Source organism: Oncorhynchus masou, chromosome 33, assembly GCF_036934945.1.
Source record: "Oncorhynchus masou masou isolate Uvic2021 chromosome 33, UVic_Omas_1.1, whole genome shotgun sequence".
NCBI classification, from domain to species: domain Eukaryota; kingdom Metazoa; phylum Chordata; class Actinopteri; order Salmoniformes; family Salmonidae; genus Oncorhynchus; species Oncorhynchus masou.
This window is the reverse complement of record NC_088244.1, coordinates 14,895,938-14,922,238: the sequence shown is the minus strand read 5'-3', so window position 1 is coordinate 14,922,238 and position 26,301 is coordinate 14,895,938. Positions and strand designations below refer to the sequence as shown.

At 41.5% G+C, this 26,301-nt stretch overlaps 1 protein-coding gene across 1 annotated transcript in view; it reads left to right on the top strand.

Annotated features, from left to right (window-relative positions):
* The window catches only part of opn7b (opsin 7, group member b), a 153,954-nt gene that overhangs the window by 5,830 nt on the left and 121,823 nt on the right, over positions 1 to 26,301 (top strand). The window lies entirely within an intron of this gene.

Sequence of the window (26,301 nt, the reverse complement as noted above, 5' to 3'; positions counted from 1 at the left end):
CTTGTATTTTCATGAATGTTTAATATTACGAATTGTGTAGTTTGAATTTCTCGCTTTGCAATTTCACCGGATGGTGTCCAGGTTGGGCGCTAGCGGCATGTCTATTCCAAAGTTAACAACATAATGCAATACACTTTGAAAGGCAGTAGTTATAGTCAACTTGATAAAAGACATCCTCTAAAACTTGCCCGTTGCTTGGGGCTTCGGCCAGGTGAGAGAGATAATTGTCCACACACTGTTTCAATAGTAAAGATCTCAATGATTCATTGTGCTAGCAGCAATTACAGTTTGTCCTTGGAAGTATAGAAAACACAAGGTGCATATTTCTAAATGATCCATTTACGCTAAACTCACAAATGTTGAAAAAAACGATTTGCAAGGGAAAATGACTGTAATGACGAAAGATCAAGGAAAATGAAATCTATACTAAACGCAACATGCAACAATTTCAAAGGTTTTACTGAGTTACAGTACATGGAAGGATATCAGTCAATTTAAATAAATGTATGTAGCCCTAATCTATGGAATTCACATGACTCAATGTAATTTGATTGAAATGACGTGGAAGCAACATTGATGCAACTAGTGTGTGCCCATTGGGCAGCTACAAACTGCCCATGTTTCAGTGGGCAACAGCCGATAGGCAGCCGAAGTGGCTATATTTGGGTCCAGCAGCAGAGGCACATTAGATTATTTAGAGATCAGTCAGGTTACCATAGAGAGAGAGTCCTCTTGTAACCACCTCCCCCATCACCCTGACCAACCACCAGCCCTGGAAGGACTCCAAAGCCACGAGCTAGTCACACACAGAACAATTGGCACACATAACCACATGCACCACATAGCAACCAGTTATAGCCAGAAGAAAAACAAACACCTATTTGAAGGAGCCTTCATAACTTCTAAAAATCTATGTGGCCCGAAACAATTCAAAGCATGTAGTAATCTGTAAGTGGTGCATATCTTCAGTGAATTTCAATTGAATTTCAATTGAATTCAATGAGTTTCACTTGACACGTAGGCCTAGTATAATAACGTCACTCATGGACGGCATTCTTCACACACTGAACATTTCATATAAGAAATACATGCCAAAGCAGAATTATTCTAGCAAAGCTGTCAATTGTACTGGAAAGATCAAATGGAGAATTTCATCAGCTGCCGTAGAGTATAATCAGCTGCTATTCAACTGACTGGACAACATGAGCAGTGAACTGTGGTGATCTATAACCTATACGGCATTCCATGCACTCAATAAATGGAATTTCCATTTAATCTAATGACTGATCCTGCCACTGCATGGATATTGTTGTTAACTGCATACTCTGGTGGAAGTTCTGATCCAACTGCTTATCAATAGAATAACACATGATACAAATGGCTGCTTGGATTCAGATCAATATGAATCAAAACAATACCTGTGATACAATACAAATCAATTAGTCAAATACAGTACAATGGAATACAATGCAATGTAGTCTACCGGTAATACTAATTACATCAATCAGAGTACTGATGCAGTATGTCCAGAGTACTGTACTTAATTCACAGTCGGAATGGTACAGCCTGCATTTTAAATGGATTAAATTGAGATTTGTTTGGTCACTGGCCTATAATGTCAAAGTGGAATTATGTTCTTCAACATTTTCATTTTTCTTTCAAATGAATAAAAAAAAACATTTAAAAATTGTACAACTTGCTCATGTCAACTACATGAACTTTACAAAAATCATGTGATCAAAGGTCATGAAGTTTTGACTGCAGTCGACTGCAAGTTTCTGCAGTTACTCTTCACCAATTTCATCCTGCAGCCATCACCTGCATTGTGGGAGGATCTATTGTCAACCAATCATTACAGTGTTTTTGTTTGACCACGCAAATGTGACCAAAGACATTACTGAAATAGGAACCAACTGTGCTGCGATTCATGTATACAGTGGATATAATTGTGATATTTGACGCTCTCTCTCACTGATTGATTGTACAATATACAATATATGCCTACACAAGGGACAGGACTCTGATGTGCCAACTTCTGTGTCTGTATCGTTTGGGCTACAAATAATATGACCCCACTGTGGAAAGGGAAGACGAGTGTTCTCAGGTTTGCTCTACGACCCCCACAAATATCACGGGACTCGTCAGAAGGTAACCCATACAAACACATGGAAGTATAGAGGTATTTTTGTGCCAACAAAAACAAGGGGTAAATGTGTCAAAAATATATATATATATTTCCTGAACTTTCTTATTTCTCCTACATAAATGACACTCTTCAAAACCTTATTCCTTGCGATACAATTTTTGACCGTCTTTTTTGCCTTTTATGAATGTGTTATATAACGCATTTCTGTATTTAAAAAAAAATAAAGGGCTCCTAAAATAAAAAATAAAAAAGCTAAATGATCCATGTTATGACTATCTTTGAACAATTCCAGATGTTTGCTTGTGTACTTGTGCTCTAGCTGACTTCCCTGCATATGAGAAAGACAGCCCACAGCATTATGCTGATCTTCTGGTGATCTTTCCTTCATCTGTTGTTAAGATATAAATACTCAGGGGAAATCCGGGGAAACAGGTGCATCTGAGGGAAGACTTCTGAAGAAGGGATATGTGTTGTGTAATGCTTTGCATTAACTTAATCTCAGTTATTCGAATTGCTAACTTGAGTTTCTGTATTAGTAGCCCTCTAACTGGATAGATAAACATCCTGCCAATACAGAAAGGATTGAGGCATACAATTACTTTCTGACACGTCAGTGTCAGATAAACTGTGTTTTAATGGGATTGAAGAAAAACTTGTTTTGTTTATATGCAGCTCTGAAAGTTCACTATAATTGGTATACTACTAAGAAGAAATGTTGCTCTTGTCTCAGTGTGAATGTCAGGTTTAAATCTAATGTTGAGTTGTGAATTTGCTTTGACATTTATATCAGGAAACAGATTCATGTATCTTTTTCTAGTTAACAACTTAATCGTCTCCACCATTCACCTAGTCTGGAGTCCATGCATTCTTGTTCAGTTACATTGATGCTTTGACCTGGATTAGGGCTCTATTCAATCAGATCCACCTTAGCCAACATCCTTATAGTGGTTGTTTTGTCCAGCCAGGTCGGCTGTGATACAAGTCAGGATTCTATGTCCATCCATGTCTAAAGACATCGGGAGATAAAGTGGAAACTGGTCACTAGGGGCAACAGTGAGAGCTGTGTGCTGTGGACAGGGATGGCAGATGGGCGCAAGTATCTGCCTCTGATTCAAAGGGGCCAGACGTGCAGAGCTGTAACAGAAATTTATGTGACCTTATTTGACCTTTTCTGCTGCTTTTGAGACACAGTCCGATCCCTCCTTAGGGCACTACTTGTTGAATAATTAAAACACTAAACAATCAAAATACAGTAACTATTGGTCACTCTATTATGTATTATTACTCTAATATGTATTAATTATAGAATTGTGATAGTTATTAATGATATACTGTTTTTACTACACTAGAGAGTTGTAGGCCTAGCTATCTAGGCTTGATCTTTGCACATTTCTTGTGAGAGAGAGAGGAGAGAGAGTATGTGCATGTTGTGTTTCATTTTTTCCTTGTCAGCCATCCATCTCTGATTTTTTGCTTCATAAAAAAATGAGGTCTGAAACTCCCTCCATGTCACCTCTCTCTCCATTCCTTGGCCTTGCTTGCCTGATGACTTACCCTGAATATGAATCGCTACATACATTCACTGTGGAGAAAAAACGTCAGTTTGGCCGGAGCGATGTGGATGGGTAGCCAGGGAATGGCCTTGGAGCATTAAAAAACGTCAGTTTGGCCAGAGCAATGTGGATGGGTAGCCAGGGAATGGCCTTGGAACATTAAAAAACGTCAGTTTGGCCAGAGCGATGTGGATGGGTAGCCAGGGAATGGCCTTGGAACATTAAAAAACGTTAGTTTGGCCAGAGCGATGTGGATGGGTAGCCAGGGAATGGCCTTGGAACATTAAAAAACGTCAGTTTGGCCAGAGCAATGTGGATGGGTAGCCAGGGAATGGCCTTGGAACATTAAAAAACATCAGTTTGGCCAGAGCAATGTGGATGGGTAGCCAGGGAATGGCCTTGGAGCATTAAAAAACGTCAGTTTGGCCAGAGCAATGTGGATGGGTAGCCAGGGAATGGCCTTGGAGCATTAAAAAACATCAGTTTGGCCAGAGCAATGTGGATGGGTAGCCAGGGAATGGCCTTGGAACATTAAAAAACGTTAGTTTGGCCAGAGCAATGTGGATGGGTAGCCAGGGAATGGCCTTGGAACATTAAAAAACGTCAGTTTGGCCAGAGCAATGTGGATGGGTAGCCAGGGAATGGCCTTGGAACATTAAAAAACATCAGTTTGGCCAGAGCAATGTGGATGGGTAGCCAGGGAATGGCCTTGGAACATTAAAAAACATCAGTTTGGCCAGAGCAATGTGGATGGGTAGCCAGGGAATGGCCTTGGAACATTAAAAAACGTCAGTTTGGCCAGAGCAATGTGGATGGGTAGCCAGGGAATGGCCTTGGAACATTAAAAAACATCAGTTTGGCCAGAGCAATGTGGATGGGTAGCCAGGGAATGGCCTTGGAACATTAAAAAACGTCAGTTTGGCCAGAGCGATGTGGATGGGTAGCCAGGGAATGGCCTTGGAACATTAAAAAACGTCAGTTTGGCCAGAGCAATGTGGATGGGTAGCCAGGGAATGGCCTTGGAACATTAAAAACGTCAGTTTGGCCAGAGCAATGTGGATGGGTAGCCAGGGAATGGCCTTGGAACATTAAAAAACGTCAGTTTGGCCAGAGCAATGTGGATGGGTAGCCAGGGAATGGCCTTGGAACATTAAAAAACGTCAGTTTGGCCAGAGCAATGTGGATGGGTAGCCAGGGAATGGCCTTGGAACATTAAAAAACGTCAGTTTGGCCAGAGCAATGTGGATGGGTAGCCAGGGAATGGCCTTGGTACATTAAATCAAAATCAAATCAAATTTTATTTGTCACATACACATGGTTAGCAGATGTTAATGCGAGTGTAGCGAAATGCTTGTGCTTCTAGTTCCGACAATGCAGTAATAACCAACAAGTAGTCTAACTAACAATTCCAAAACTAATTTCTTATACACAGTGTAAGGGGATAAAGAATATGTACATAAAGATATGAATGAGTGATGGTGCAGAGCAGCATAGGCAAGATACAGTAGATGGTATCGAGTACAGTATATACATATGAGATGAGTATGTAAACAAAGTGGCATAGTTAAAGTGGCTAGTGATACATGTATTACATAAGGATGCAGTAGATGATATAGAGTACAGTATATAAGTATACAGTAAACATTATATTAGGTAGCATTGTTTAAAGTGGCTAGTGATATATTTTACATCATTTCCCATCATTTCCCATTATTAAAGTGGCTGGAGTTGAGTCAGTGTGTTGGCAGCAGCCACTCAATGTTAGTGGTTGCTGTTTAACAGTCATTAAAAATACTTTGCAGGACAATAAACATATTTCCCTGCCACTCCTGGGCACCCTGTACATATGTGAGGTCTGTTGTGGCCCTGTTTCAGCTCCAGATGACAAAACCTCAGTGGTGTAAATTACTTGAGTAAAAATACTTGAAAGTACTACTTAAGTAGTTTTTTAGGGTGTCTGTACTTTACTTTACTATTTCTATTTTTGACAACTTTTACTTTTACTTCACTACATTCCTAAAAAAATGGTGTAATTTTCATCCATGCAATTTCCCTGACAACCAAAACTACTGCGTTCATTTTGAATGCTTAGCAGGACAGGAAAATGGACCAATTCACATCTATCAAGAGAACAACCTTAAATACATGATTTGTTTGTAAGTCTGAGTGTTGGAGCGTGTCCCTGGCTATCTGTAAACAAAAAAGTACAAGAAATGAAATGGTGCCGTCTGGTTTGCTTAAAATAAGGAATTTGAAATTATTTATACTTTTACTTTTGATGCTTAATTATATTTTAGCTATTACATCTAGACTTTTCTTCAAGTAGTATTTTACTGCGTGACTTTTACTTGAGACATTTTCTGTTATCTTTACTTTTATTCAAGTATGACAATTGGGTACTTTTTCCACCACTGAAAAACCTGCACATCCTCAGAGGTTTGCAAGTCTCCCGACTTCCTTTTGGTCACTCATTTTAATCAGAGAAATATATAATAAACCAAAAAATTGCTTTAGCTGTCAATGTACATTACTGCACACAATCCTCAAATAAAATGGAGCATACATAAAATGAACAGTGTCTTTACATAGGGTCTAATGTGTATGAGTGAGTGAGTGAGTGAGTGAGTGAGAATTTCCTCAAACTGTACACATTAAGCAATACTCTTTTACAATATTATTAATCACGCTTTGATTTGATAGATATTTAGTGTAATTGTGTAGATACGTATAATGGATATGTAGGCGTAGATATGTACTATCCTAAAATGAAATGGATCATACATAAAATAAACAAGTATTACAATTGATTTACATTAGGGATAAAGTGAGTGACAGAGACAGAGAGAGTGTGCGCATGTTGTGTTTGTTTTCTCCTTGTCAGCCACCCATCTCTGCTCTGTCAATATTAAATGTCCCAGTGTATGCACTTCTGGGTAAGGCTGTCAGGCATTGGTGGAGTGGATGGCAGATCTGAAAGAGAGATGCACAAAGTGACAGTAAGTTCAGTGCATTCGGAAAGTATTTAGACCCCTTGACTTATTCCATATTTTGTTACAGTCTTATTCTAACATTTTGTTTCTCTCATCATGTCATTGGTGTAGAGAGGAGTAAGCAGGAGGCAGTCCTATTTAAGCACCATAGATCAAAGCGGGACAAAACCCAAAACCCAAATGCTGTTGTGCTCAAAATATATCTCAATAAACAAAAAGGCACAGGGCGAACCCAAAGTGCAAAATAGAAATTACTCAGGAAATAGTAGGAGAGATTCCTCTCGGGAAATTAAGTAATATTGACAATGACCGACAAAGACAAATGGCAGAGGTAATATATACAGTGATACAGTGGGGATTGGAACCAGGAGTGTGTAATGATGACAAGACAAGTCCGGGATTGATGAGTGAAGGGCATTTGACAGCAAAAGCAAAGGCTGGTGTGACCGTAACCCCCCTGAGGCACTGCTCCAGCAGTGGGGCGTCGACGACCTTGGGGACGACCCCAAAGACGCGGTGCGGGTCGGTCGGGACGACGCCTGTAAAAGTCTCGAATGAGGGAGCGATCCAGGACGTCCCGCACTTCTAGACCGTACCCTTCCCAGTTGAACAGGTACTGGAGAAGCCCCCCACAATTCTGTGAGTCCAACAAGCTGCAGACGGAGTACGCCGGGGCCCCCTAGATGTCCAAGGGAGGGGAGGTGCGTCATGGGGTCCAGCACTAGCCAAGGGACCAGCTGCCACCAGCCTGAGGAGAGATACATGATGTGAGGGTGAGATACGGTAATTTACAGGGAGCTGTAATCTGTGCGTCACCTCACTGACTCACCTCAGGACTTTTAACAGCCCCACAAACCACCCGCTCAGCTTCCAGTCAGTGCAGGCGGAGGGGCAGGTCCTTCGTAGAAAGCTAATCCCTGTCACCGGGGTGAAAGACCTGGGCTGCACTGCGGTGACGATTGGCCTGTGCCTTCTGCCGGAGGACGACGTGCTGGAGACGGGTGTGATCGGTGTTCCATACCACCTCGGCATGCCGGAACCAATCGTCCACTGCAGGAGCCTCGATCTGACTCCGGTGCCGGGGCCGACTGATAGCCTAGAACACACTGAAGGGGTGTGAGGTTAGTGGAGGAGTGACGAAGGGAGTTTTGTGTGTATTCTTCCAAAGACAGAAACACAGCCCACTCCCCCGGCCCGTCCTGACAGTAACTACGAAGGTACCTACCTAGTTCCTGATTTACCCTTTCCACCTGTCCATTTGATTGGGGATGGTAATCAGAGGTGAGGCTGACTGTGAACCCGTCGCTCCATGAAGGCCTTCCAGACACGGGAGGTGATCTGAGGATCAAGCTTAGACACAATGTCCTCTGGGATCCCGTAGTGCCAGAAGACGTGAGAGAACACCCCTGAGGGAACCCAGTGTTAAGGATCAGCGTGGCAGATGTGTTGTTGCCTACTCTTACCACCTGGGGACGGCCCAGCAGGAAGTCCAGGATCCATTTGCAAAGTGAGGAGTTTAGTCCCAGAGTCCTTAGCTTAGTGATGAGCTTCGTGGGCACTATGGTGTTGAACGCTGAGCTCTAGTCGATGAACAGCATTCTCACATAGGTGTTCCTTTTGTCCAGGTGAAAAAGGGCGGTGTGGAGTACGATTGAGATTGCGTAATCTGTGGATATGTTGGGGCGTTATGAAGATTGGAGTGGGTCTATGGTGTCCGGGAGGATGCTGTTGATGTGTGCCATTGACCAGCCTTTCAAAACACTTCATGGCTACAGACGTGACTGCCACGGGGTGTTAATCATTTAGGCAGGTTTCCTTCGCTCCCTTGGGTTTCAGGGACTATGGTGGTCTGCTTGAAAAATGTAGGTATTACAGACTCTGTCAGGGAGAGGCAGAAAATGTCAGTGAAGGTACTTGACAGTGTGTCTGCGCATGCTTTGAGTACACGTCCTGGTAATCCGTCTGGCCCAGCCGTTTTTTGAATGTTGACTTGTTTAAAGGTTTTGTTTACATCGGCTACCGAGAGTGTTATCACACAGTCATCCAGAACAGCTGGTGCTCTCGTACATGCTTCAGTGTTGCTTGCCTCGAAATGAGCATAAAAGGCATTTAGCTCGTCTGGTAGGCTCGCGTCACTGGGCAGCTCATTTCCGAGTTTCCCTTTGTAGTCTGTAATAGATTTCAATCACTGCCACATCCGCCAAGCATCAGAGCTGGTGTAGTAGGATTCAATCTTAATCCTGTACTGACGCTTTGGTGGCATAGATTGACACAGACACATCTCTTCTCTGTCCATGATATACTGGGGTTATGCAACTGTAGCCAGGGGAAACCTAAAACTATGGGGTGTGCAGGAGTCTAATATGAGGAAAGTGATGCGTTCATGGTGGTTGTGAGTAACTGTGAGGGGAAATGGGAATCATGGTCTGGCGCACCAGTCCTGTTCCTAGGGGACGGTTGTTAGGGCAAGGACTGGGATAGGGGGTTGTAAAGTGACTAGAGGAATGGGTAATGAGAAGGCCACTGACTGGTTTAGGAAATTGCCTGCAGCACCTGAGTCCACTAGGGCAGGACTCAGTTGGGGGCCAGGATAGTCAGGGAAGGTGACAGGGAGGAGGATGGGCTGGGTGGACAGAGAGAGGAGTAAGGCATGTCCAAGGCCTACCTGGGAAGGTGCAGGAGTGCTCCTCGGCCTGTCACTTCCTCGGCTGGTTCTCTTTCTAGGACAGGTGTTCCAGGAGTGGTCGACTCCCCGTAGTAGGAGCAGAGACCCTGTTGACGGCGACATTGATGTTCCTCAAGGAGAAGGTGCGTCATGCCAACCTCCATGGGCTCAGTCTTGCTGGAGGTTCCTGGGAGAGACCCGAACCTCCTGGATGGGCGATGACGGTCACGCAGGACACTATCCAGGCGGATGGCCATGGCGAAGAGCTGGTCCAGCATGAGGTCTTCATCGTGACAGGCCAGCTTGGTCAGGGCGAACCAAAAGCGGAAAATATAAAGTACTCAGGAAATAGGAGAAGTTCCTCTCAAGGAAAACAAGTAGCATTTACAATGACGACAAAGACAAAAGGCAGAGGGAGTATATATACAATGATAGAGTGGGGATTAGAACCAGGTGTGTGTAATGATGACGAGACAAGTCCAGGGGTTGACGAGCGAAGGGCATTTGTCAGCAGTATGTTCGGCAGCTGCTAGAAGGCCAGCAAAGACGAACGCCTGACCTGTACAGGAGGGGGACCCAAAGCCAAGGCTGGTGTGACACATCAATCTATACACAATACAGCATAATGACAGAGCAACAGGTTTTACAGGTTTTAAGAAATGTTAGCAATTTTTTTTAAATAAATAAGAACAGAAATAAAAACGGAAATATGACATTTGCATAAATATTCAGACCCTTTACACAGTACTTTGTTGAAGCACGTTTGGCAGCGTTTACAGCCTCAAGTCTTCTTGGGTGTGACTACAAGCTTGGCAGACCTGTATTGGGGAGTTTCTCCCAATCTTCTCTGCAGACCCTCTCAAGCTCTGTCAGGTTAGATGAGGAGCATCGCTGCACAGCTATTTTCAGGTCTCTCCAGAAATGTTAGATCGGGCTAAAATCCTTGCTCTGACTGGGCTTTAGCTCGATCTATAACTTGTCCCAAAAGCACTCATGCGTTGTCTTGGCTGTCTGCTTAGGGTCGTTGTCCTGTTGGAAGGGGAACCTTCGCCTCAGTCTGAGGTCCTGAGTGGTCTGGAGCAAGTTTTTGTCAATGATCTTTCTGTACTTTGCTCCGTTAATCTTTCCCCTCGATTCAGACTAGTCTCATAGTCCCTCCCGATAAAAAAAACATCCCGACAGCATGATGCTGCCACCACCATGTAGGGATGATGCCAGGTTTACTCTAGACGTGACACTTGGGATTCAGGCCAAAGAGTTTAATCATGGTTTCATTAGACCAGATAATCTTGTTTCTCATGTTGTTGAGCTGTATACGTTATATTTGGAAAGAATTCAGAACTGACTTCCTACACATTTTGTTACATTCCAACCTTCTGAAATGGATTAAATAAAACATTTTCCTCATCAATCTTCGCACAATACCCCATAATGACAAATAATAATGAGCTCAGGTGCATCCAGTTTCCATTGATCATCCTTGATATGTGTCTACAACTTGATTGGAGTCCACTTGTGGTAAATTCAATTGATTGGACATGATTTGGAAAGGCACACACCTTTTTATTTTTATTTCACCTTTATTTAACCAGGTAGGCAAGTTGAGAACAAGTTCTCATTTACAACTGCGACCTGTTTAAATAACTTTAGGGCTAGGCGTCCCGCTAGCGGGACAACATCCAGTGACACTGGAGGGCGTGCAATTCAAATAAATAATCATAAATATTATGGATACTAAACATTTAGGTACATATATAAGTGTTTTATATCGGCTGACTGAATTACAGTAGCTATTACAGCTTCAACATGCCATGCGATTGTTTGAGGACGGCGCCCCACATCAAAATATTTTTCCTCAGGCTCATGCATTTAGGTTACATACATTCACAAATAACGATTAAATATTCACTTACTTTTTGAAAATCTTCCTCTGATTTGTCATCCAAATGGTCCCATCTATAACATGTAGTGTTGTTTTGTTAGATAAAATCCTTCTTTATTTCCCAAAAAGCATTTAGTTGGCGCCATCGATTTGAGTAATCCACTCGTTCAGTATGCAGAGAAAGGAATAAAAAAATCTATCAAAATACATTTCCATTCACTCCTCAGATACACTAAAATGTAATCGAACTATAATATTTCTTACAGATTTTAGCAGGTGCGTCCTGTCATCATGGCACTCGCAAACAAGAATTTCCAAGACCGTGAACCTGTACTAAAACGGATGTTTCTTATTCATTTTTAAAGTTACAAGCCTGAAACCTTGAACATAGACTGCTGACACCCTGTGGAAGCCATAGGAATTGCACCCAGGGAACTAATTGTCAATATAACCTTTTACTTGCCTTTCTAAGTGGATGGGCTCTCAAAAAAATCAGGTTGGTTTTTCTTTGGATTTTCTCCTACCATATCTATTGGGTTATATTCTCCTACATTATTTTAACATTTCTACAAACTTCAAAGTGTTTTCTTTCCAATGGTACCAATTACATGCATATCCTGGCTTCAGGGCCTGAGCAACAGGCAGCTTACTTTGGGCACGTCATTCATGCGGAAATTGAGAAAAAATGGGCCTAGCCCTAATAATGTCCCACAGTTGACAGTGCATATCAGATCAAAAACCAAGCCATGTGGTAGAATGAATTGTCCATAGAGCTCTGAGACAGGATTGTGACGAGGCACAGATCTGGGGAAGGGTACCAAAAAATATATGCAGCACTGAAGGTCCCAAATAACAGTGTGGTCTCCATCATTCTTAAATGGAAGAAGTTTGGAACCACCTAGACTTCCTAGAGCTGGCCGTGTGGTCAAACTGATCAATTGGGGGAGAAGGGCCTTGGTCAGGGGAGATTTCCAAGATCCCAATGGTCACTCTGACAGAGCTCCATAGTTCCTCTCTTTAGATGGGAGAAACATCCAGAAGTACAACCATATCTGCAGCACTCCACCAATCAGGCATTTATGGTAGAGTGGCCAGAAGGAAGCCACTCCTCTGTAAAAGGCACATGACATCTCTAGTCTGATGAAATCAAGATTTAACTCTTTGGCCTGAATGCCAAAAGATGAATGGAGCAAAGTACAGAAATATCCTTGATTGAAACCTGGCTTCGGGACAGGTCTCTGAATGTCCTTGAGTGGCCCAGCCAGAGCCCGGACTTGAGCCCGATCTGACATCTTCTATCCAACCTGACAGAGCTTGAGAGGATCTACAGAGAAGAATGGGAGAAACTCCAGAAATACAGATGTGCTAAGCCTGTAGTGTCATTCCCATGAAGACTTGAGGCTGTATTTGCTGTAAAAAAGTGATTCAACAAAGTACAGAGTAAAGGGTCTGAATACTTATGTAAATGTGAAATTTCCGTTATTTTATTTTTAATACATTTGCAAAAATGTATAAACCTGTTTTTGCTTTGTCATTATGGAGTATGTTGTGTAGATTGTTGAGGGGGAAAAACAATGAATAGTCGCCTCTACATTGTTGACATTGAGACTGGTGTTTTGTGGGTACTAATGAAGCTGCCAGTTCAGGACTTATGAGGCATCGGTTTCTCAAACTAGACACTCTAATGTACTTGTCTTCTTGCTCAGTTGTGCAATGGGGCCTCATAATTCTCTTTCTGTTCTGGTTAGAGCCAGTTTGCAGTGTTCTGTGAAGGGAGTAGTACACAGCGTAGTGTAGAACACATTAACCAATTAGCTAGCTAGTGATAGCTTAGCTAGCTAGCTCCAAAGAAACAAACAATGACATCAACAGGCTTTTTAACTAAATATGTATCTTGCTTGTATGATTAAAAGTAAAACAACTTTTAAGATGGTTACAAAGTTCAAAAGCAAAGTTGACTTACCGGTCTGCTGATATTGGGAACTAGATGGAGGCATCCACATAGGAGGTTAGCTAGCGCAGTTAGCGTCGTTAGCATTAGTCATAGCTATAAAACTCTCTTTCCAACAAGACTGTTGAGGTCAAAAACATAAGAAACTATGTTAAGCCATATTGATTTAGTAAAATAAGTACAATCTGTCTGAAATAATTAACAGGCAGAACGTACATTTCTGTGACTCACTAGCTAGCTGGCTGGCTCATTGAGTGCTGCAGGGCGATTTAGGGGTGAAAGATAGGAATCCAGCAATAAAAAGTTGTTTTTGCTATTTCCATTTTAAACCTATCCCGAACCTTAACCCTTACCTTAATCATACCGAGTTAATGCCTAACCTTAAGATTTTGGACTAAATGGCCAAACTTAACCTCCGGAATTTGACATTTGAGAACATGGATAAACGTCTAATTCTGAAGTGAGACTGTGAGAGTTAGTTGGTTTTGTTGGAGGTGGAATTGTCAAATCCAGAAGCTGCTTCTGGCATTATACGTAAAGCTGACATTGCCATTGCCTGCACAGAGTCACATAAAGAGAAATCCCATGCAGCTTTGTTCACAAGTTCGAACACTGGAATGAGAGATATAATCTACACTTCGATTCTGGGATAGAAATCCTCATTATTTTGTTGAATTACTTTCAATTTGAGCATCATTATTTCCATATAGCCTTCATTTTCTCATTTTGAACTTCTCTAATGTGAGTGGGACGGGTGTGGCTTCGAGACAATAATCAAGAGCAGCTGCTTACCTATATGACGGCTCCAATGCAGTTATATGTTCGATATCAAACCGTGAGGGGCTGTGGTAGTGGAAAATATCAAACTGGTGGATATAGTATGTCTGTAGCTGTAAGCTTCTTCTACTGATTGGGGTTGATGACAATGCAGCATCCCATAGTGCTCTGATTATCTCTCTCTCTCACTCACTCACTCACTCACTCACTCACTCACTCACTCACTCACTCACTCACTCACTCACTCACTCACTCACTCACTCACACAATTACTACAACTACTGATCACAGTGGATGTGCTTCAGATGTGTAACTACAGCTTTACATTGGAACTCTGTTTAAGAAAGACAAGCTTCTATTCAACAGAGACATCTTGACTGCCTGGAGGTAGAAATTGGTTCAAATTGTCAAAACAGTGGCTGCAGTGTGCCTTGTGTTCATGTAGTGGACGTGTGTGTTTGTGTGTGTTTGTGTGTCATGTGCGCACATGTGTTTGTCTTTGGGCAGATTAGAGAATTCATTGCTACTGTTTTGTGCCGAGTGCAGTGCCCCATGGGTGCAGCTGCATTAAACGAGCTGCAACCTACACTATGATGATCAGAGAAATACCTTCTCCACAGCCCATAAGTCTTCATCTGCTTTGTTCTCACGAGGAGAAGAGGTAGTCTGAGGACACACACAGCAAAGCCACAGTAGACTGTGTGTGTGTGTGTGTGTGTGTGTGTGTGTGTGTGTGTGTGTGTGTGTGTGTGTGTGTGTGTGTGTGTGTGTGTGTGTGCGTGTGTGCGTGTGTGCGTGTGTGCGTGTGTGCGTGTGTGCGTGTGTGCGTGTGTGTGTGTGTGTGCGGACTGATCTGCCTTGTGTGTGATCTGCCTTGGCGCAATGATGTATGTGTGTGTGTATTACTTTGTGTTCTATAACATTCCCTGAGGGGTTGTGGTAGTGGTGCAGGTCAAACTGGTGGATAAATGTCTATAGCTGTTACTAAAGCTTATTCTATTTAGTGGGTTGATCCCATTATTAATCATTGAGAGTAAAATATTTTTTTACAAGTGAGCCCTGCATCAACACAATTTACAAATACAATATAATACAAGTATACAAGATTACAAAACATACTCAAGAGAAACCATCACATTTTTCAGCAAAGTGGTCCCCAATCAACATGTTGAACTGCCTGAGAGTCACTAGTATATATAGTTGTAGGGATCTTCTAAAGATTGATACATACATGGGGTGCAAAGAAACCAAAAGCAGATTTACCTAACTCTGTGGAGACTGCAGGATGATTTTCCTGCTCTAGCAAACTGGCTCAAATGAAGGTCCTACATCTGTACTCACAGCCTGGTTCAGGCAAATTGATGAAAGCCTCCGAATAAGCAATGAGTGATGAACAGTATCAAATTCCTTAATCAAATCAAATGTATTTATATAGCCCTTCATACATCAGCTGATATATCAAAGTGCTGTACAGAAACCCAGCCTAGAACCACAAACAGCAAGCAATGCAGGTGTAGAAGCACGGTCAGTGGAGAGGGCAGCACAATGTTGCCTTTTATCCACGCAATTAATCACATATCCTCACAACGCATCCATAGTCTTTTTTCTGGTTATTATACCACACGTATGCATACACACATGCATGTGCACACACACACACACACACACACACACACATATACACACACAGACAAATACACACACAATGACCTCCACCATGTGTGTCCCGTGGCTTTACTCTGGGGAGATTTCCAAAAGATAACTATGACTTCTGATTTGGGGGTTTCCAGATGTGTAACCACAGCCTAACGTTGGAGCTCTGTGAAAGAAAGACCCGTCTCTATTCAGCAAAGACATCTTGACTGCCAGGAGGTAGAAATTGGTTCAAATTGTCAAAACAGTGACTTGAACACAAATATACAAACAGTGCCTGCAGTGTGCCTTTTGTATCAGTACTTACCCGCCTACCCGCCCACTTTGTGTTTGTCTGTGTGTTTCGCGCAGTGTGTGTGTGTGTGTGTGTTTGATCTCTCACTTCTCTTTATGTCCTTGAGCCAATACTTTAAGATGTGGCTTCTTTTCTGTGCTTTTTACTATGGCTGTCTAGGCCGCCAGATCGCTCAAGATCCAATGTGAAATTGGGACGACCGTCCAGGTAAGCAGGACATCGATAGATGACTTAAAAACCCGCCACCAGGAGCAATATTGAGCGTTATTACCATCAAGTATGCTTGCAGGTTGCTAGGGCATTGTGGATGGGGACATTGGATGGGCGTATGCCGCGAGCTCTGGCTTTGAGTGTTCCCTCTTCAGTACCAGTCCTGGGTATTTTTGTTGCTGTTTTAACACTAGTCCAACCTTAACCATTACCTTAACCATTACCTTAACCATTTGAAGTTCATGTCTAAACTTAACCGTCGAGTTGTTTTTGTTTTGACCCTATCCCAAAACCTAACCCTTACCTTAACCTTCCTTTAAACGTTACGAGGTTATGCCGTGACCGTTAGGGGTAAAAGGAGGCATCCTGTCATTGCACCACACTATCAGAATTAGGGAGTTAGAACGCTGATCTATCTGTAGTCTAAACTGTGGCAATTAATGGAGGCGTTTTCAATCTGAGAGTCTCTCCTCTGGCACCAGAGTCCTGCATCAGGCAACAACAACAAAAAACTGTTGGTGGTCATGGAGTTAAGAGAGAACTTGGGTAAATACAATCGGTGGACTGATGATTTTTGAAAAATAGGCACGGTGGGCTTTTGGTTTCTCTCCCGCTAAAAACAGGGGGGGAAAGTAAGGAACTTGTCTGTCGACCCTGCATTAAATACCAAAATTGGTTAAAGAAAATTGTGATAAAGAAAAATATAAACCAGTTTCATTTATTAAGGATGAAGAAATTGACAGCTGTGCCATACAGACTGTAAAATTGTTGGGAAGAGATTTTCGATGTACCAATTCCATGGCACATGGTTTATGAATTGACACGCAACTTTCAGTTTATTATAACCTACTGCAGGCCTTTAAACCTATGGGTTTAACCTTCTGAAATAATGATTATACTGAAGATAGAAGACGCCTCTTAATTATTAATGAGTTCTGACAGTCGATCTGTTATCCAACGATTATTATTATTACTAATACTGAATGACAGAGCATGGGGAATGTTCTTGATAAATCAATCAGATTTATTTCTATCAGCCACCAGCATAGATGGCTGACAAAAACACTAGGATGGAAGCAAATGTAAGTGATTATAACATCATAACAAGTCATGCTAAAAATGTAACGTAAACTCACTCACTTTTGTACATCGCCTTGGGCCGTGCAATTTACCTTATTTTAGCGCCCCAAAAATGTAATACTTCCAGATCAACTTTAATGTCAATACCATTCTAAAGCACAATTTCTCCCCGTTCCAACAGAATCAATTACATGACCCCCACACTGCCCATTTCTGCATGATTCAAGAAGGCAATGAGCCCCGTCGGGTCTTTTAAAAAATGGCGGGTGGGGAAGTGAAACTAATGCATGATAGAGAGAAGGAGAGATGTTGTGTGGGAAAATTGTTTTTTTTCACTTGATCTCTCCAACTTATCACCTTATCGCCTCTAAAATGTAAATAAGACACTATAAAGAGTTTATATAATGTGTCATTACATACCTATTTGAAGGTTTGTGTCGAATTTGAATCGGGTTTTTAGGGCGGTGCTAAAGTGATCTTCCGAAGTAAACAAGCGGCTTTGAGAATGATGATCGCTTGCAGTGATGATGCAAAAAATGACTAGGTATCCCCCACTTACCCCCGTCACTGTCCATTTAAATATATATAAATATATCCCATTTAGCAGACGCTTTTGTCCAAAGCGACTTACAAGTCGGCTGGAGCCACTACTTTTACATATGGGTGGCCCCAGCGGGAATCGAACCCACGACGCTTGGCGTTGCAAGCGCCATGCTCTACCGACTGAGCCACACAGGACCCATTTCTTACCCCTTCACTGTCCATTTCTTACCCCGTCACTGTCCATTTCTTACCCCCGTCACTGTCCATTTCTTACCCCCGTCACTGTCCATTTCTTACCCCGTCACTGTCCATTTCTTACCCCCGTCACTGTCCATTTCTTACCCCCGTCACTGTCCATTTCTTACCCCGTCACTGTCCATTTCTTGTTTTTAAATGATGAGAGAAGTGCTACACCTAGTGGAGAGAGAGTGTAAGACAGAAATAGTTGCTTTATGTGTGCTGTAAGTTACGGCATGACGCGTCCCGATGTAACGGAGGGTCCGTTTTTTCAACTTTTCTCCAATACTATAGAGCCATTACCATGTCGATCAACACTTGAATAGAAACGTAGTTCACACCCCAGATTTTGAAGTCAACACAGTCGCTACAGTCCAATTAGCTTTCTTTGCAGCCTCATTTGAATGTTGTGGTTGCGCACATTTGTTGAGAATGGGGTGAGTTTACGTTACAGTTGAGAGGCATATGTTAGATAATGTAAGAAACAAACGATTTTGCATATATACGACAATCGTGGCTAGCTTTATGGGTGTTGTGACAGGAGTATGAAATTGTAACTCTGATTGTTTAATGTTTTAGGGACTCCTGAAATAACAATTGAATGTACAATTTTGTAAGCCTGCCTTGCTGAGATTTGTTATGCAATGCAGATAGATTAAGTAATGCAGCTAGCTAACTATTTTCTTGCTTATTGTGCAGTGAAGGATAAAAATACCTGTATGCCTATGGATGTGTAGCTAGCTATGTAGCCAATCTGTGTATGGACCCTAAAAAGTTTGGTATACATATTAGTTCAGAAGCTAGTTATGAACCTCATCATAGCCAGCTGTATCAACTTCAAAACAGTCTGAATGACATTAATAAAGCCTATGGATTGAGTAGAATATAATATAACTTTGACTCTGAGTATCAAATTCCAGTCTTTGAATGATGCTTGCCTGCATGTATGTATTACAAATATACACTTCAACAGTGTTTACCAATCTTGGTCCTGGGGCATCAATGGTTACACACTGGAACTATGCAATAGACTAGAAACATGATTTAACTAATTGTCAGTTGTAATTCATATATACAGAAATAGAAAACAGTCTAAAACACTCTAAAACCGGTTAATCGCAATATTTAATTTCCTTCATCTGCATTGACTTGATTTACACAGGAGAGATGTAGTATTTCATCAAAGGAGAGACTTAATTTCAACCAGTAGAGAATGTGAAATGCTTTTTTTGATAGAGACATACCCCAAGCAACGTACAGCTGTAATCGCAGCAAAAGGTGGCGCTACAAAGTATTAACTTAAGGGGGCTGAATAATTTTGCACGCCCAATTTTTCAGTTTTTGATTTGTTAATAAAGTTTGAAATATCCAATAAATGTCGTTCCACTTCATGATTGTGTCCCACTTGTTGTTGATTCTTCACAAAATATACAGTTTTATATCTTTATGTTTGAAGCCTGAAATGTGGCAAAAGGTCGCAAAGTTCAAGGGGGCCGAATACTTTCGCAAGGCACTGTACATTGTATTTAAAATGGTATTTGTTCTTCACTGGTTGTCATTTTCTTGTGGCAACAGGTCACAAATCTTGCTGCTGTGATGGCAACCTGAGGTATTTTACCCAATAGATATGGGAGTTTATTTAGAAAAAAGATTTCTTTGTGTATCTGAGGGAAATAGGTGTCTCTAATATGGTCATACAATTGGCAAGAGGTTGTTTTTTATTTTTATTTTATTTCACCAGGTAGGCAAGTTGAGAACAAGTTCTCATTTACAATTGCGACCTGGCCAAGATAAAGCAAAGCAGTTCGGCACATACAACGACACAGAGTTACACATGGAGTAAAACAAACATACAGTCAATAATAGAGTAGAAACAAGTCTATTTACAATGTGAGCAAATGAGGTGAGATAAGGGAGGTAAAGGCAAAAAAAAGGCCATGGTGGCAAAGTAAATACAATATAGCAAGTAAAACACTGGAATGGTAGATTTGCAGTGGAAGAATGTGCAAAGTGGAAATACAAATAATGGGGTGCAAAGGAGCAAAATAAATAATATAAAATAAATACAGTAGGGAAAGAGGTAGTTGTTTGGGGCTAAATTACAGGTGGGCTATGTACAGGTGCAGTAATCTGTGAGCTGCTCTGACAGCTGGTGCTTAAAGCTAGTGAGGGAGATAAGTGTTTCCAGTTTCAGAGATTTTTGTAGTTCGTTCCAGTAATTAGCAGCAGAGAACTGGAAGGCGAGGCGGCCCAAAAAATAATTGGTTTTGGGGGTGACCAGAGAGATATACCTGCTGGAGCGCGTGCTACAGGTGGGTGATTCTATGGTGACCAGCGAGCTGAGATAAAGGGGGACTTTACCTAGCAGGGTCTTGGAGATGACATGGAGCCAGTGGGTTTGGTGCCGAGTATGAAGCGAGGGCCAGCCAACGAGAGCGTACAGGTCGCAATGGTGGGTAGTATATGGGGCTTTGGTGACAAAACGGATGGCACTGTGATAGACTGCATCCAATTTGTTGAGTAGGGAACCTTTTCATCCAAGCTACTCAATACTGCCCCTGCCCCTGCAGTCATAAAAAGTTAAGTATAGCCAGTTGTAATTTGTGGTATGTATATTTTGTCATTTAATTGAAGATACCATCAACACCACATTGTATTTTGTCCTGTAGTTCATTCAATGTAGTTGGAGAATCTGACTGCGGATGCTCCGAGGACGCGGCTAGGGATGCCGTCTGGGCCGGCAGACTTGCGAGGGTTAACATGTTTAAATGTTTTACTCACGTCAGCCACTGAGAAGGAGAGCCCACAGTCTTTGGTAGTGGGCCGTGTCGGTGGCGCTGTATTGCCCTCAAAGCGCACAAAGAAGCTGTTTAATTTGTCTGGGAGAAAGACGTGGATGTCCGCGATGGGGCTGGTTTTGTTTTTTTTAATCTGTGATTGTCTGTAGACCCTTCCACATACATCTTGTGTTTGAGCCATTGAATTGTGACTCGCTTTGTCTCTACACTGACGCTTTGCTTGTTTGATTGCCTTACAGAGGCCATAACTACACTGTTGGTATTCGGTCATGTTTTCAGTCGCCTTGCCATGATTAAATACGGTGGTACATGCTTTCAGTTTTGCACGAATACTGCCATCAATTCACGGTTTCTGGTTAGGGAAGGTTTTAATAGTCACAGTGGGAACAACATCTCCTATACACTTCCTTATAAACTTGCTCGTCGAGTCAGCTTATACGTCAACATTATTGTCTGAGGCTACCCGGAACATATCTCAGTCCATGTGATCGAAGCAATCTTGAAGCATGGTATCCGAGTGGTCAGACCAGCGCTTACCAGCATAAACACAGGCACTTCCTGTTTTCGTTTCTGCCTATAGGATGGGGAGCAACAAGATGGAGTCATGTTTAGATTTGCCAAAAGGAGGGTGGGTAAGGGCCTTGTATGCATCACGGAAGTTAGAGTAGCAGTGGTCGAGTGTGTTACTCGCTTGTGTACTGCAATCGATATGCTGATAGAATTTAGGTAACCTTGTTCTCAGATTAGCTTTGTTAAATCGCCAACTACAATAAATGCAGTCTCAGTATGCATAAAGTCCAGTGAAGTTCCTTAATGGCCGTCTTGGTATCCGATTGTGGGGGGATATACATGGCTGTGATGATAACGGAGGGGAGTTCTCATGGGAGATAATATGGTCGGCATTTGATTGTGAGGAATTCTAGGTCAGGTGAACCAAAGGACTTGAGTTCTTGTATGTTGTTACAATTACACCACGAGGCATTAATCATGAAACATATACCCCGGCCCTTCTTCCGACAAGAGAGATGTTTGTTCCTGTCTGCCCAATGCACTGAACATCCCGTTGGCTGTATGGACTCCAACAGCATGTCCCCAGCTAGCCATGTCTCCTTGAAACAGAGTATGTTACAATCCCGGACATCTCTTTGGAAAGAAACTCTTGCCCTAATTTCGTTGACATTTAACCACTAGGCAGGGTAGCCTAGTGGTTAGAGCGTTGGACTAGAGCTGACAAGGTACAAATCTGTCGTTCTGCCCCTGAACAGGCAGTTATAACCCACTGTTCCGAGGCCGTCATTGAAAATAAGAATTTGTTTATTAACTGACTTGCCTAGTTAATTAAATAAAGGTAAAATAAATTTTAAAAAACTAGGGACTGGACATTAGCGAGTAATATACTCAGAAGTGATGGGTGGTGTGTGCGCATCCGACGCCTCACTAGAAGACTGCTCTGGCACCGTCTCCTCCGGAGGCATTGTTTTGGGTCTGCCTCTGGAATCAGTTCAAATGCCCTGGGAGGTGCAGACAAAGGATCTGCTTTGGGAAAGTCGTATTTCTGGTTGAGCTGGTAAGTTGACATCTCTTTGATGTCCAGGTTGTATGTAATAACACTAAAGGTTTTCTGGGCTAACAATGTAAGAAATAACACATAAAAAAACAAAATACTACACAGTTTCCTAAGGTCTTGAAGTGAAGCTGCTATCTCTATCGGCGCCATCTTTTTTTTTTTTACTCATTAATGTTGAAACTCCCCATCCCGGATCAGGGATCGTGACTAAAGCCTCAGGCTCATTAGCATAACGCAACGTTAACGATTTCTGAAAATCGCAAATAAAATGAAAATAATGCGTCTGCTCTCAAGCTTAGCCTTTTCTTAACAACACTGTCATCTCAGATTTTCAAACAATGCTTTTGAACCATAGAAATTGACTAATTTGTGTAAGAGTATGCTAAGCTAGCTTAGCATTTTGAGTAGCATTTAGCACGCAACATTTTCACAAAAACCAGATAACCAAATAAATAAAATCATTTACCTTTGAAGAGCTTCGGATGTTTTCAATGAGGAGACTCTCAGTTACATACCAAATGCGCAGTTTTTTCTGAAAGTGTCTGTGTGTAGGAGAAATCGTTCGTTTTGTACATCGCATTTGGCTACCGAAACGAAACGAAAATTCAGTCACCTACAACGTCAAACTTTTTCCGAATTAACTCCATAATATCGACCGAAACATGGCAAACGTTGTTTGGAATCAATCCTCAAGGTGTTTTTTCACATATCTCTTCATTGATATATCGTTTGTGGAAGCTTGCATTCTTCTCTAAATTCCATGGAAAAATACTTGCAGCTGACTTTTGCGCACCAATTTCGGCGCAGGACACCGGGCGGACACCTGGTAAATGTGGTCTCTTATGGTCAATCTTCCAATGATATGCCTACAAATACGTCACAATGCTGCAGACACATTACATTTACATTTAAGTCATTTAGCAGACACTCTTATCCAGAGCGACTTACAAATTGGACACCTTGGGGAAACGACAGAAAGGGCAGACTTACTCCTCTCGCATTCACAGCCATATAAGGAGACAATGGAAAACAGAGCCTCAAAAATCCTGCTCATTTCCTGGATGCCGTCTCATCTTGGTTTTGCCTGAAACTCACGTTCTAGGGCACGCACAGAAAATATCTTGGTAGTTCTGGACACGTCAGAGTGTTTTCTTTCGGAAGCTATCAATTATATGCATAGTCGAGCATCTTTTTGTGACAAAATATCTTGTTTAAAACGGGAACGTTTTTCATCCAAAAATGAAATAGCGCCCCCAGAGCATCAAGAGGTTAACTCCAAATGGTTAAGATAAGGATTAAGGTTTGGGATAGGCTTAAAACCAAAAATATAAAAAACAGATTTATATTGCTGGATTCAAATATACAACCTTTGGCACCAGAAGCAGAGGCAGAGGCAGACGCTTACACCCATCCACCATCCCCATCCAAAACCAAAACCTAATTGAAGATAACAGTGCTCACTATTGCCCCTAGTGGCCGGTTTCCATGTCTTCACGTAATGTCCTCAGACATGGATGGACATTGAATACTGACTTGTATCATGGGTGACCTGACATGGACATTTTCAAACACTTAATTGTCAATTTCAACGACCTACATTTTATAAGTAATTGTTGTAATAGCCTATAGAAAACAACTCATCCCAAAATGTATGCAAAAAAAGTATGTATTGCCACTTTAAGAATAATCACTTTTATCAATATCAATATTGATACTATTGATCACACACTGTTAACAGAAATATTTAACTGTCACACATTAACACGTTGAATACAGCAAATGAAAGAAAAACATCTTGTTAATGTACCCATCATGTCCGATTTTTAAAATGTTTTACAGCGAAAACACAACATATATTTATGTTAGACCACCACCAAATAAAATAAAAACACAGCCATTTTTCCCAGCCAAAGATAGAGTCACAAAAGCAGAATTAGAGATAAAATCAATCACTAACCTTTTGATAATCTTCATCAGATGACACTCATATGACATGTTACACAATACATTTATGTTTTGTTCGATAATATGCATATTTATATCCACAAATCTCGTTTTACATTGACGCCATGTTCAGAAATGCCTCCAAAATATCCGGAGGAATTACAGAGAGCTACGCCAGATAACAGAAATACTAATCATAAACTTTGACTAAAGATACATGTTGTACATATAATTAAAGATAGACTGGTTCTTAATGCAACCGCTGTCAGATTTAAAAAAAAAAGCATACCATGCAATAATCTGAGATGGTGCTCAAACGTAAATATATTTCTCGCCATGTTGGAGTCAACAGAAATACGAAATTACATCATAAATATTCCCTTACCTTTGATGATCTTTCATCAGAATGCAGTGAAAGGAATCTTAGTTCCACAATAAATTGTTATTTTGTTCCATAATGACCAATACTAGTGTCCAATTAGCTGCATTTGCTAGCACTTTCAGCTCACGTGCCCAAAAGCTGACGCTGGTCCAGGAGAACTAGGACAAAAACTTCAAAAAGATATATTCCAGGTCGAATAAACTGGTCAAACTAAGTAGAGAATCAATCTTCAGGATGTTATTTTCATATATATCTAATAACGTTCCAACCGGAGCATACGTTTTCATCTGCAGCCAAATGGAACGATGGGGATATCTACAGACAAATGTGCAACCAGGACATGGCATTCTGTCAAACAGCTTTAGAAACTTCAGAGTGTTTTCTATCCAATAGTAATAATAATATGCATATATTAGCAATCTAGGACAGAGTAGGATGCAGTTCACTATGGGCACGCAATTCATCCAAAGTGAAAATACTGCCCCCTATTCCCAACAAGTTTTAAACATAGGTGCTGGGCAAATAAAGAACACTAGTAAAAAACTAGATACTGATAATCTATTATTGAGAAGAGAATTGTATTGGATTCACCGTTTGTGAACCACGTCTCCTAGACGACTGAACCAAGAGTTTGATATCAGACCATTTGTTACCTGAATATGTTACTTTACTTTGATTTGTCTTGCCTTCCAGGTTACCCACTTGGTCATTTTGTAAATATACTTTTCTGGAACCATGACATGCACCCATCTCATTGTTATTTCATTATTAGAGATACACAAATGTGTTTTGCACCCGCCGTGCGTCATGTCCGCAATGGTCATGTGAGGTGAAATGTGTGATGTGAGCACTGTGTGTTTGACCTGACGAAGATCCGTTTTGGATGTAAACGTTGTCAATATAGCAGTGACTTAGGAATCGTTTTAATACTCATCAATGCCTTCTCTACTAGAAAGTTGTTTGGCCCTCTTTGATGTAATGTAGATTAATACATTGCTATGTTTTCATTTACACTGAGTGTACACAACATTATGACATAAACTGACCAGGTGAATCCAGGTGAACGCTATGATCCCTTATTGACGTCACCTGTGAAATCCACTTCAATCAGTGTAGAAGGGCAGGAGACAGGTTAAAGAAGGATTTTTAAGCCTTGATACAATTGAGACATGGATTGTGCATGTGCGCAATTCAGAGGGTGAATGGGCAAGACAAAATATTTCTGGTCTTTGAACAGGGTATGTTAGTAGGTGCCGGGCACACCAGTTTGAGTGTGTAAAGAACTGTTCTGAGCGCAAAAGGTTGTGCAACTCAATATTAGGAAGGTGTTCCTAATGCCCTGTGTACTGCATAAACCCCTATTACAAAAACTACTACTGTACCTACAGTACCTAACATCATTACAACATTTTAACCCCATGAGTTACCACACCCGGTCCGAGGGATGGCTAACTCTGGAAATTACTTTGGTGTCTACTCAGTTATGTAAATCAGCTTTTAGTTTTCATGCACCTTGTGGAACAATCTTCAAATGTTCTTAAATGTAATATTTTGGTGACTCAGAAAGCTGATTGAGGACCTTATTTGTCAGGACCCGGTTGCGAACCCGGGTCTCCGGAGTGAGAAAC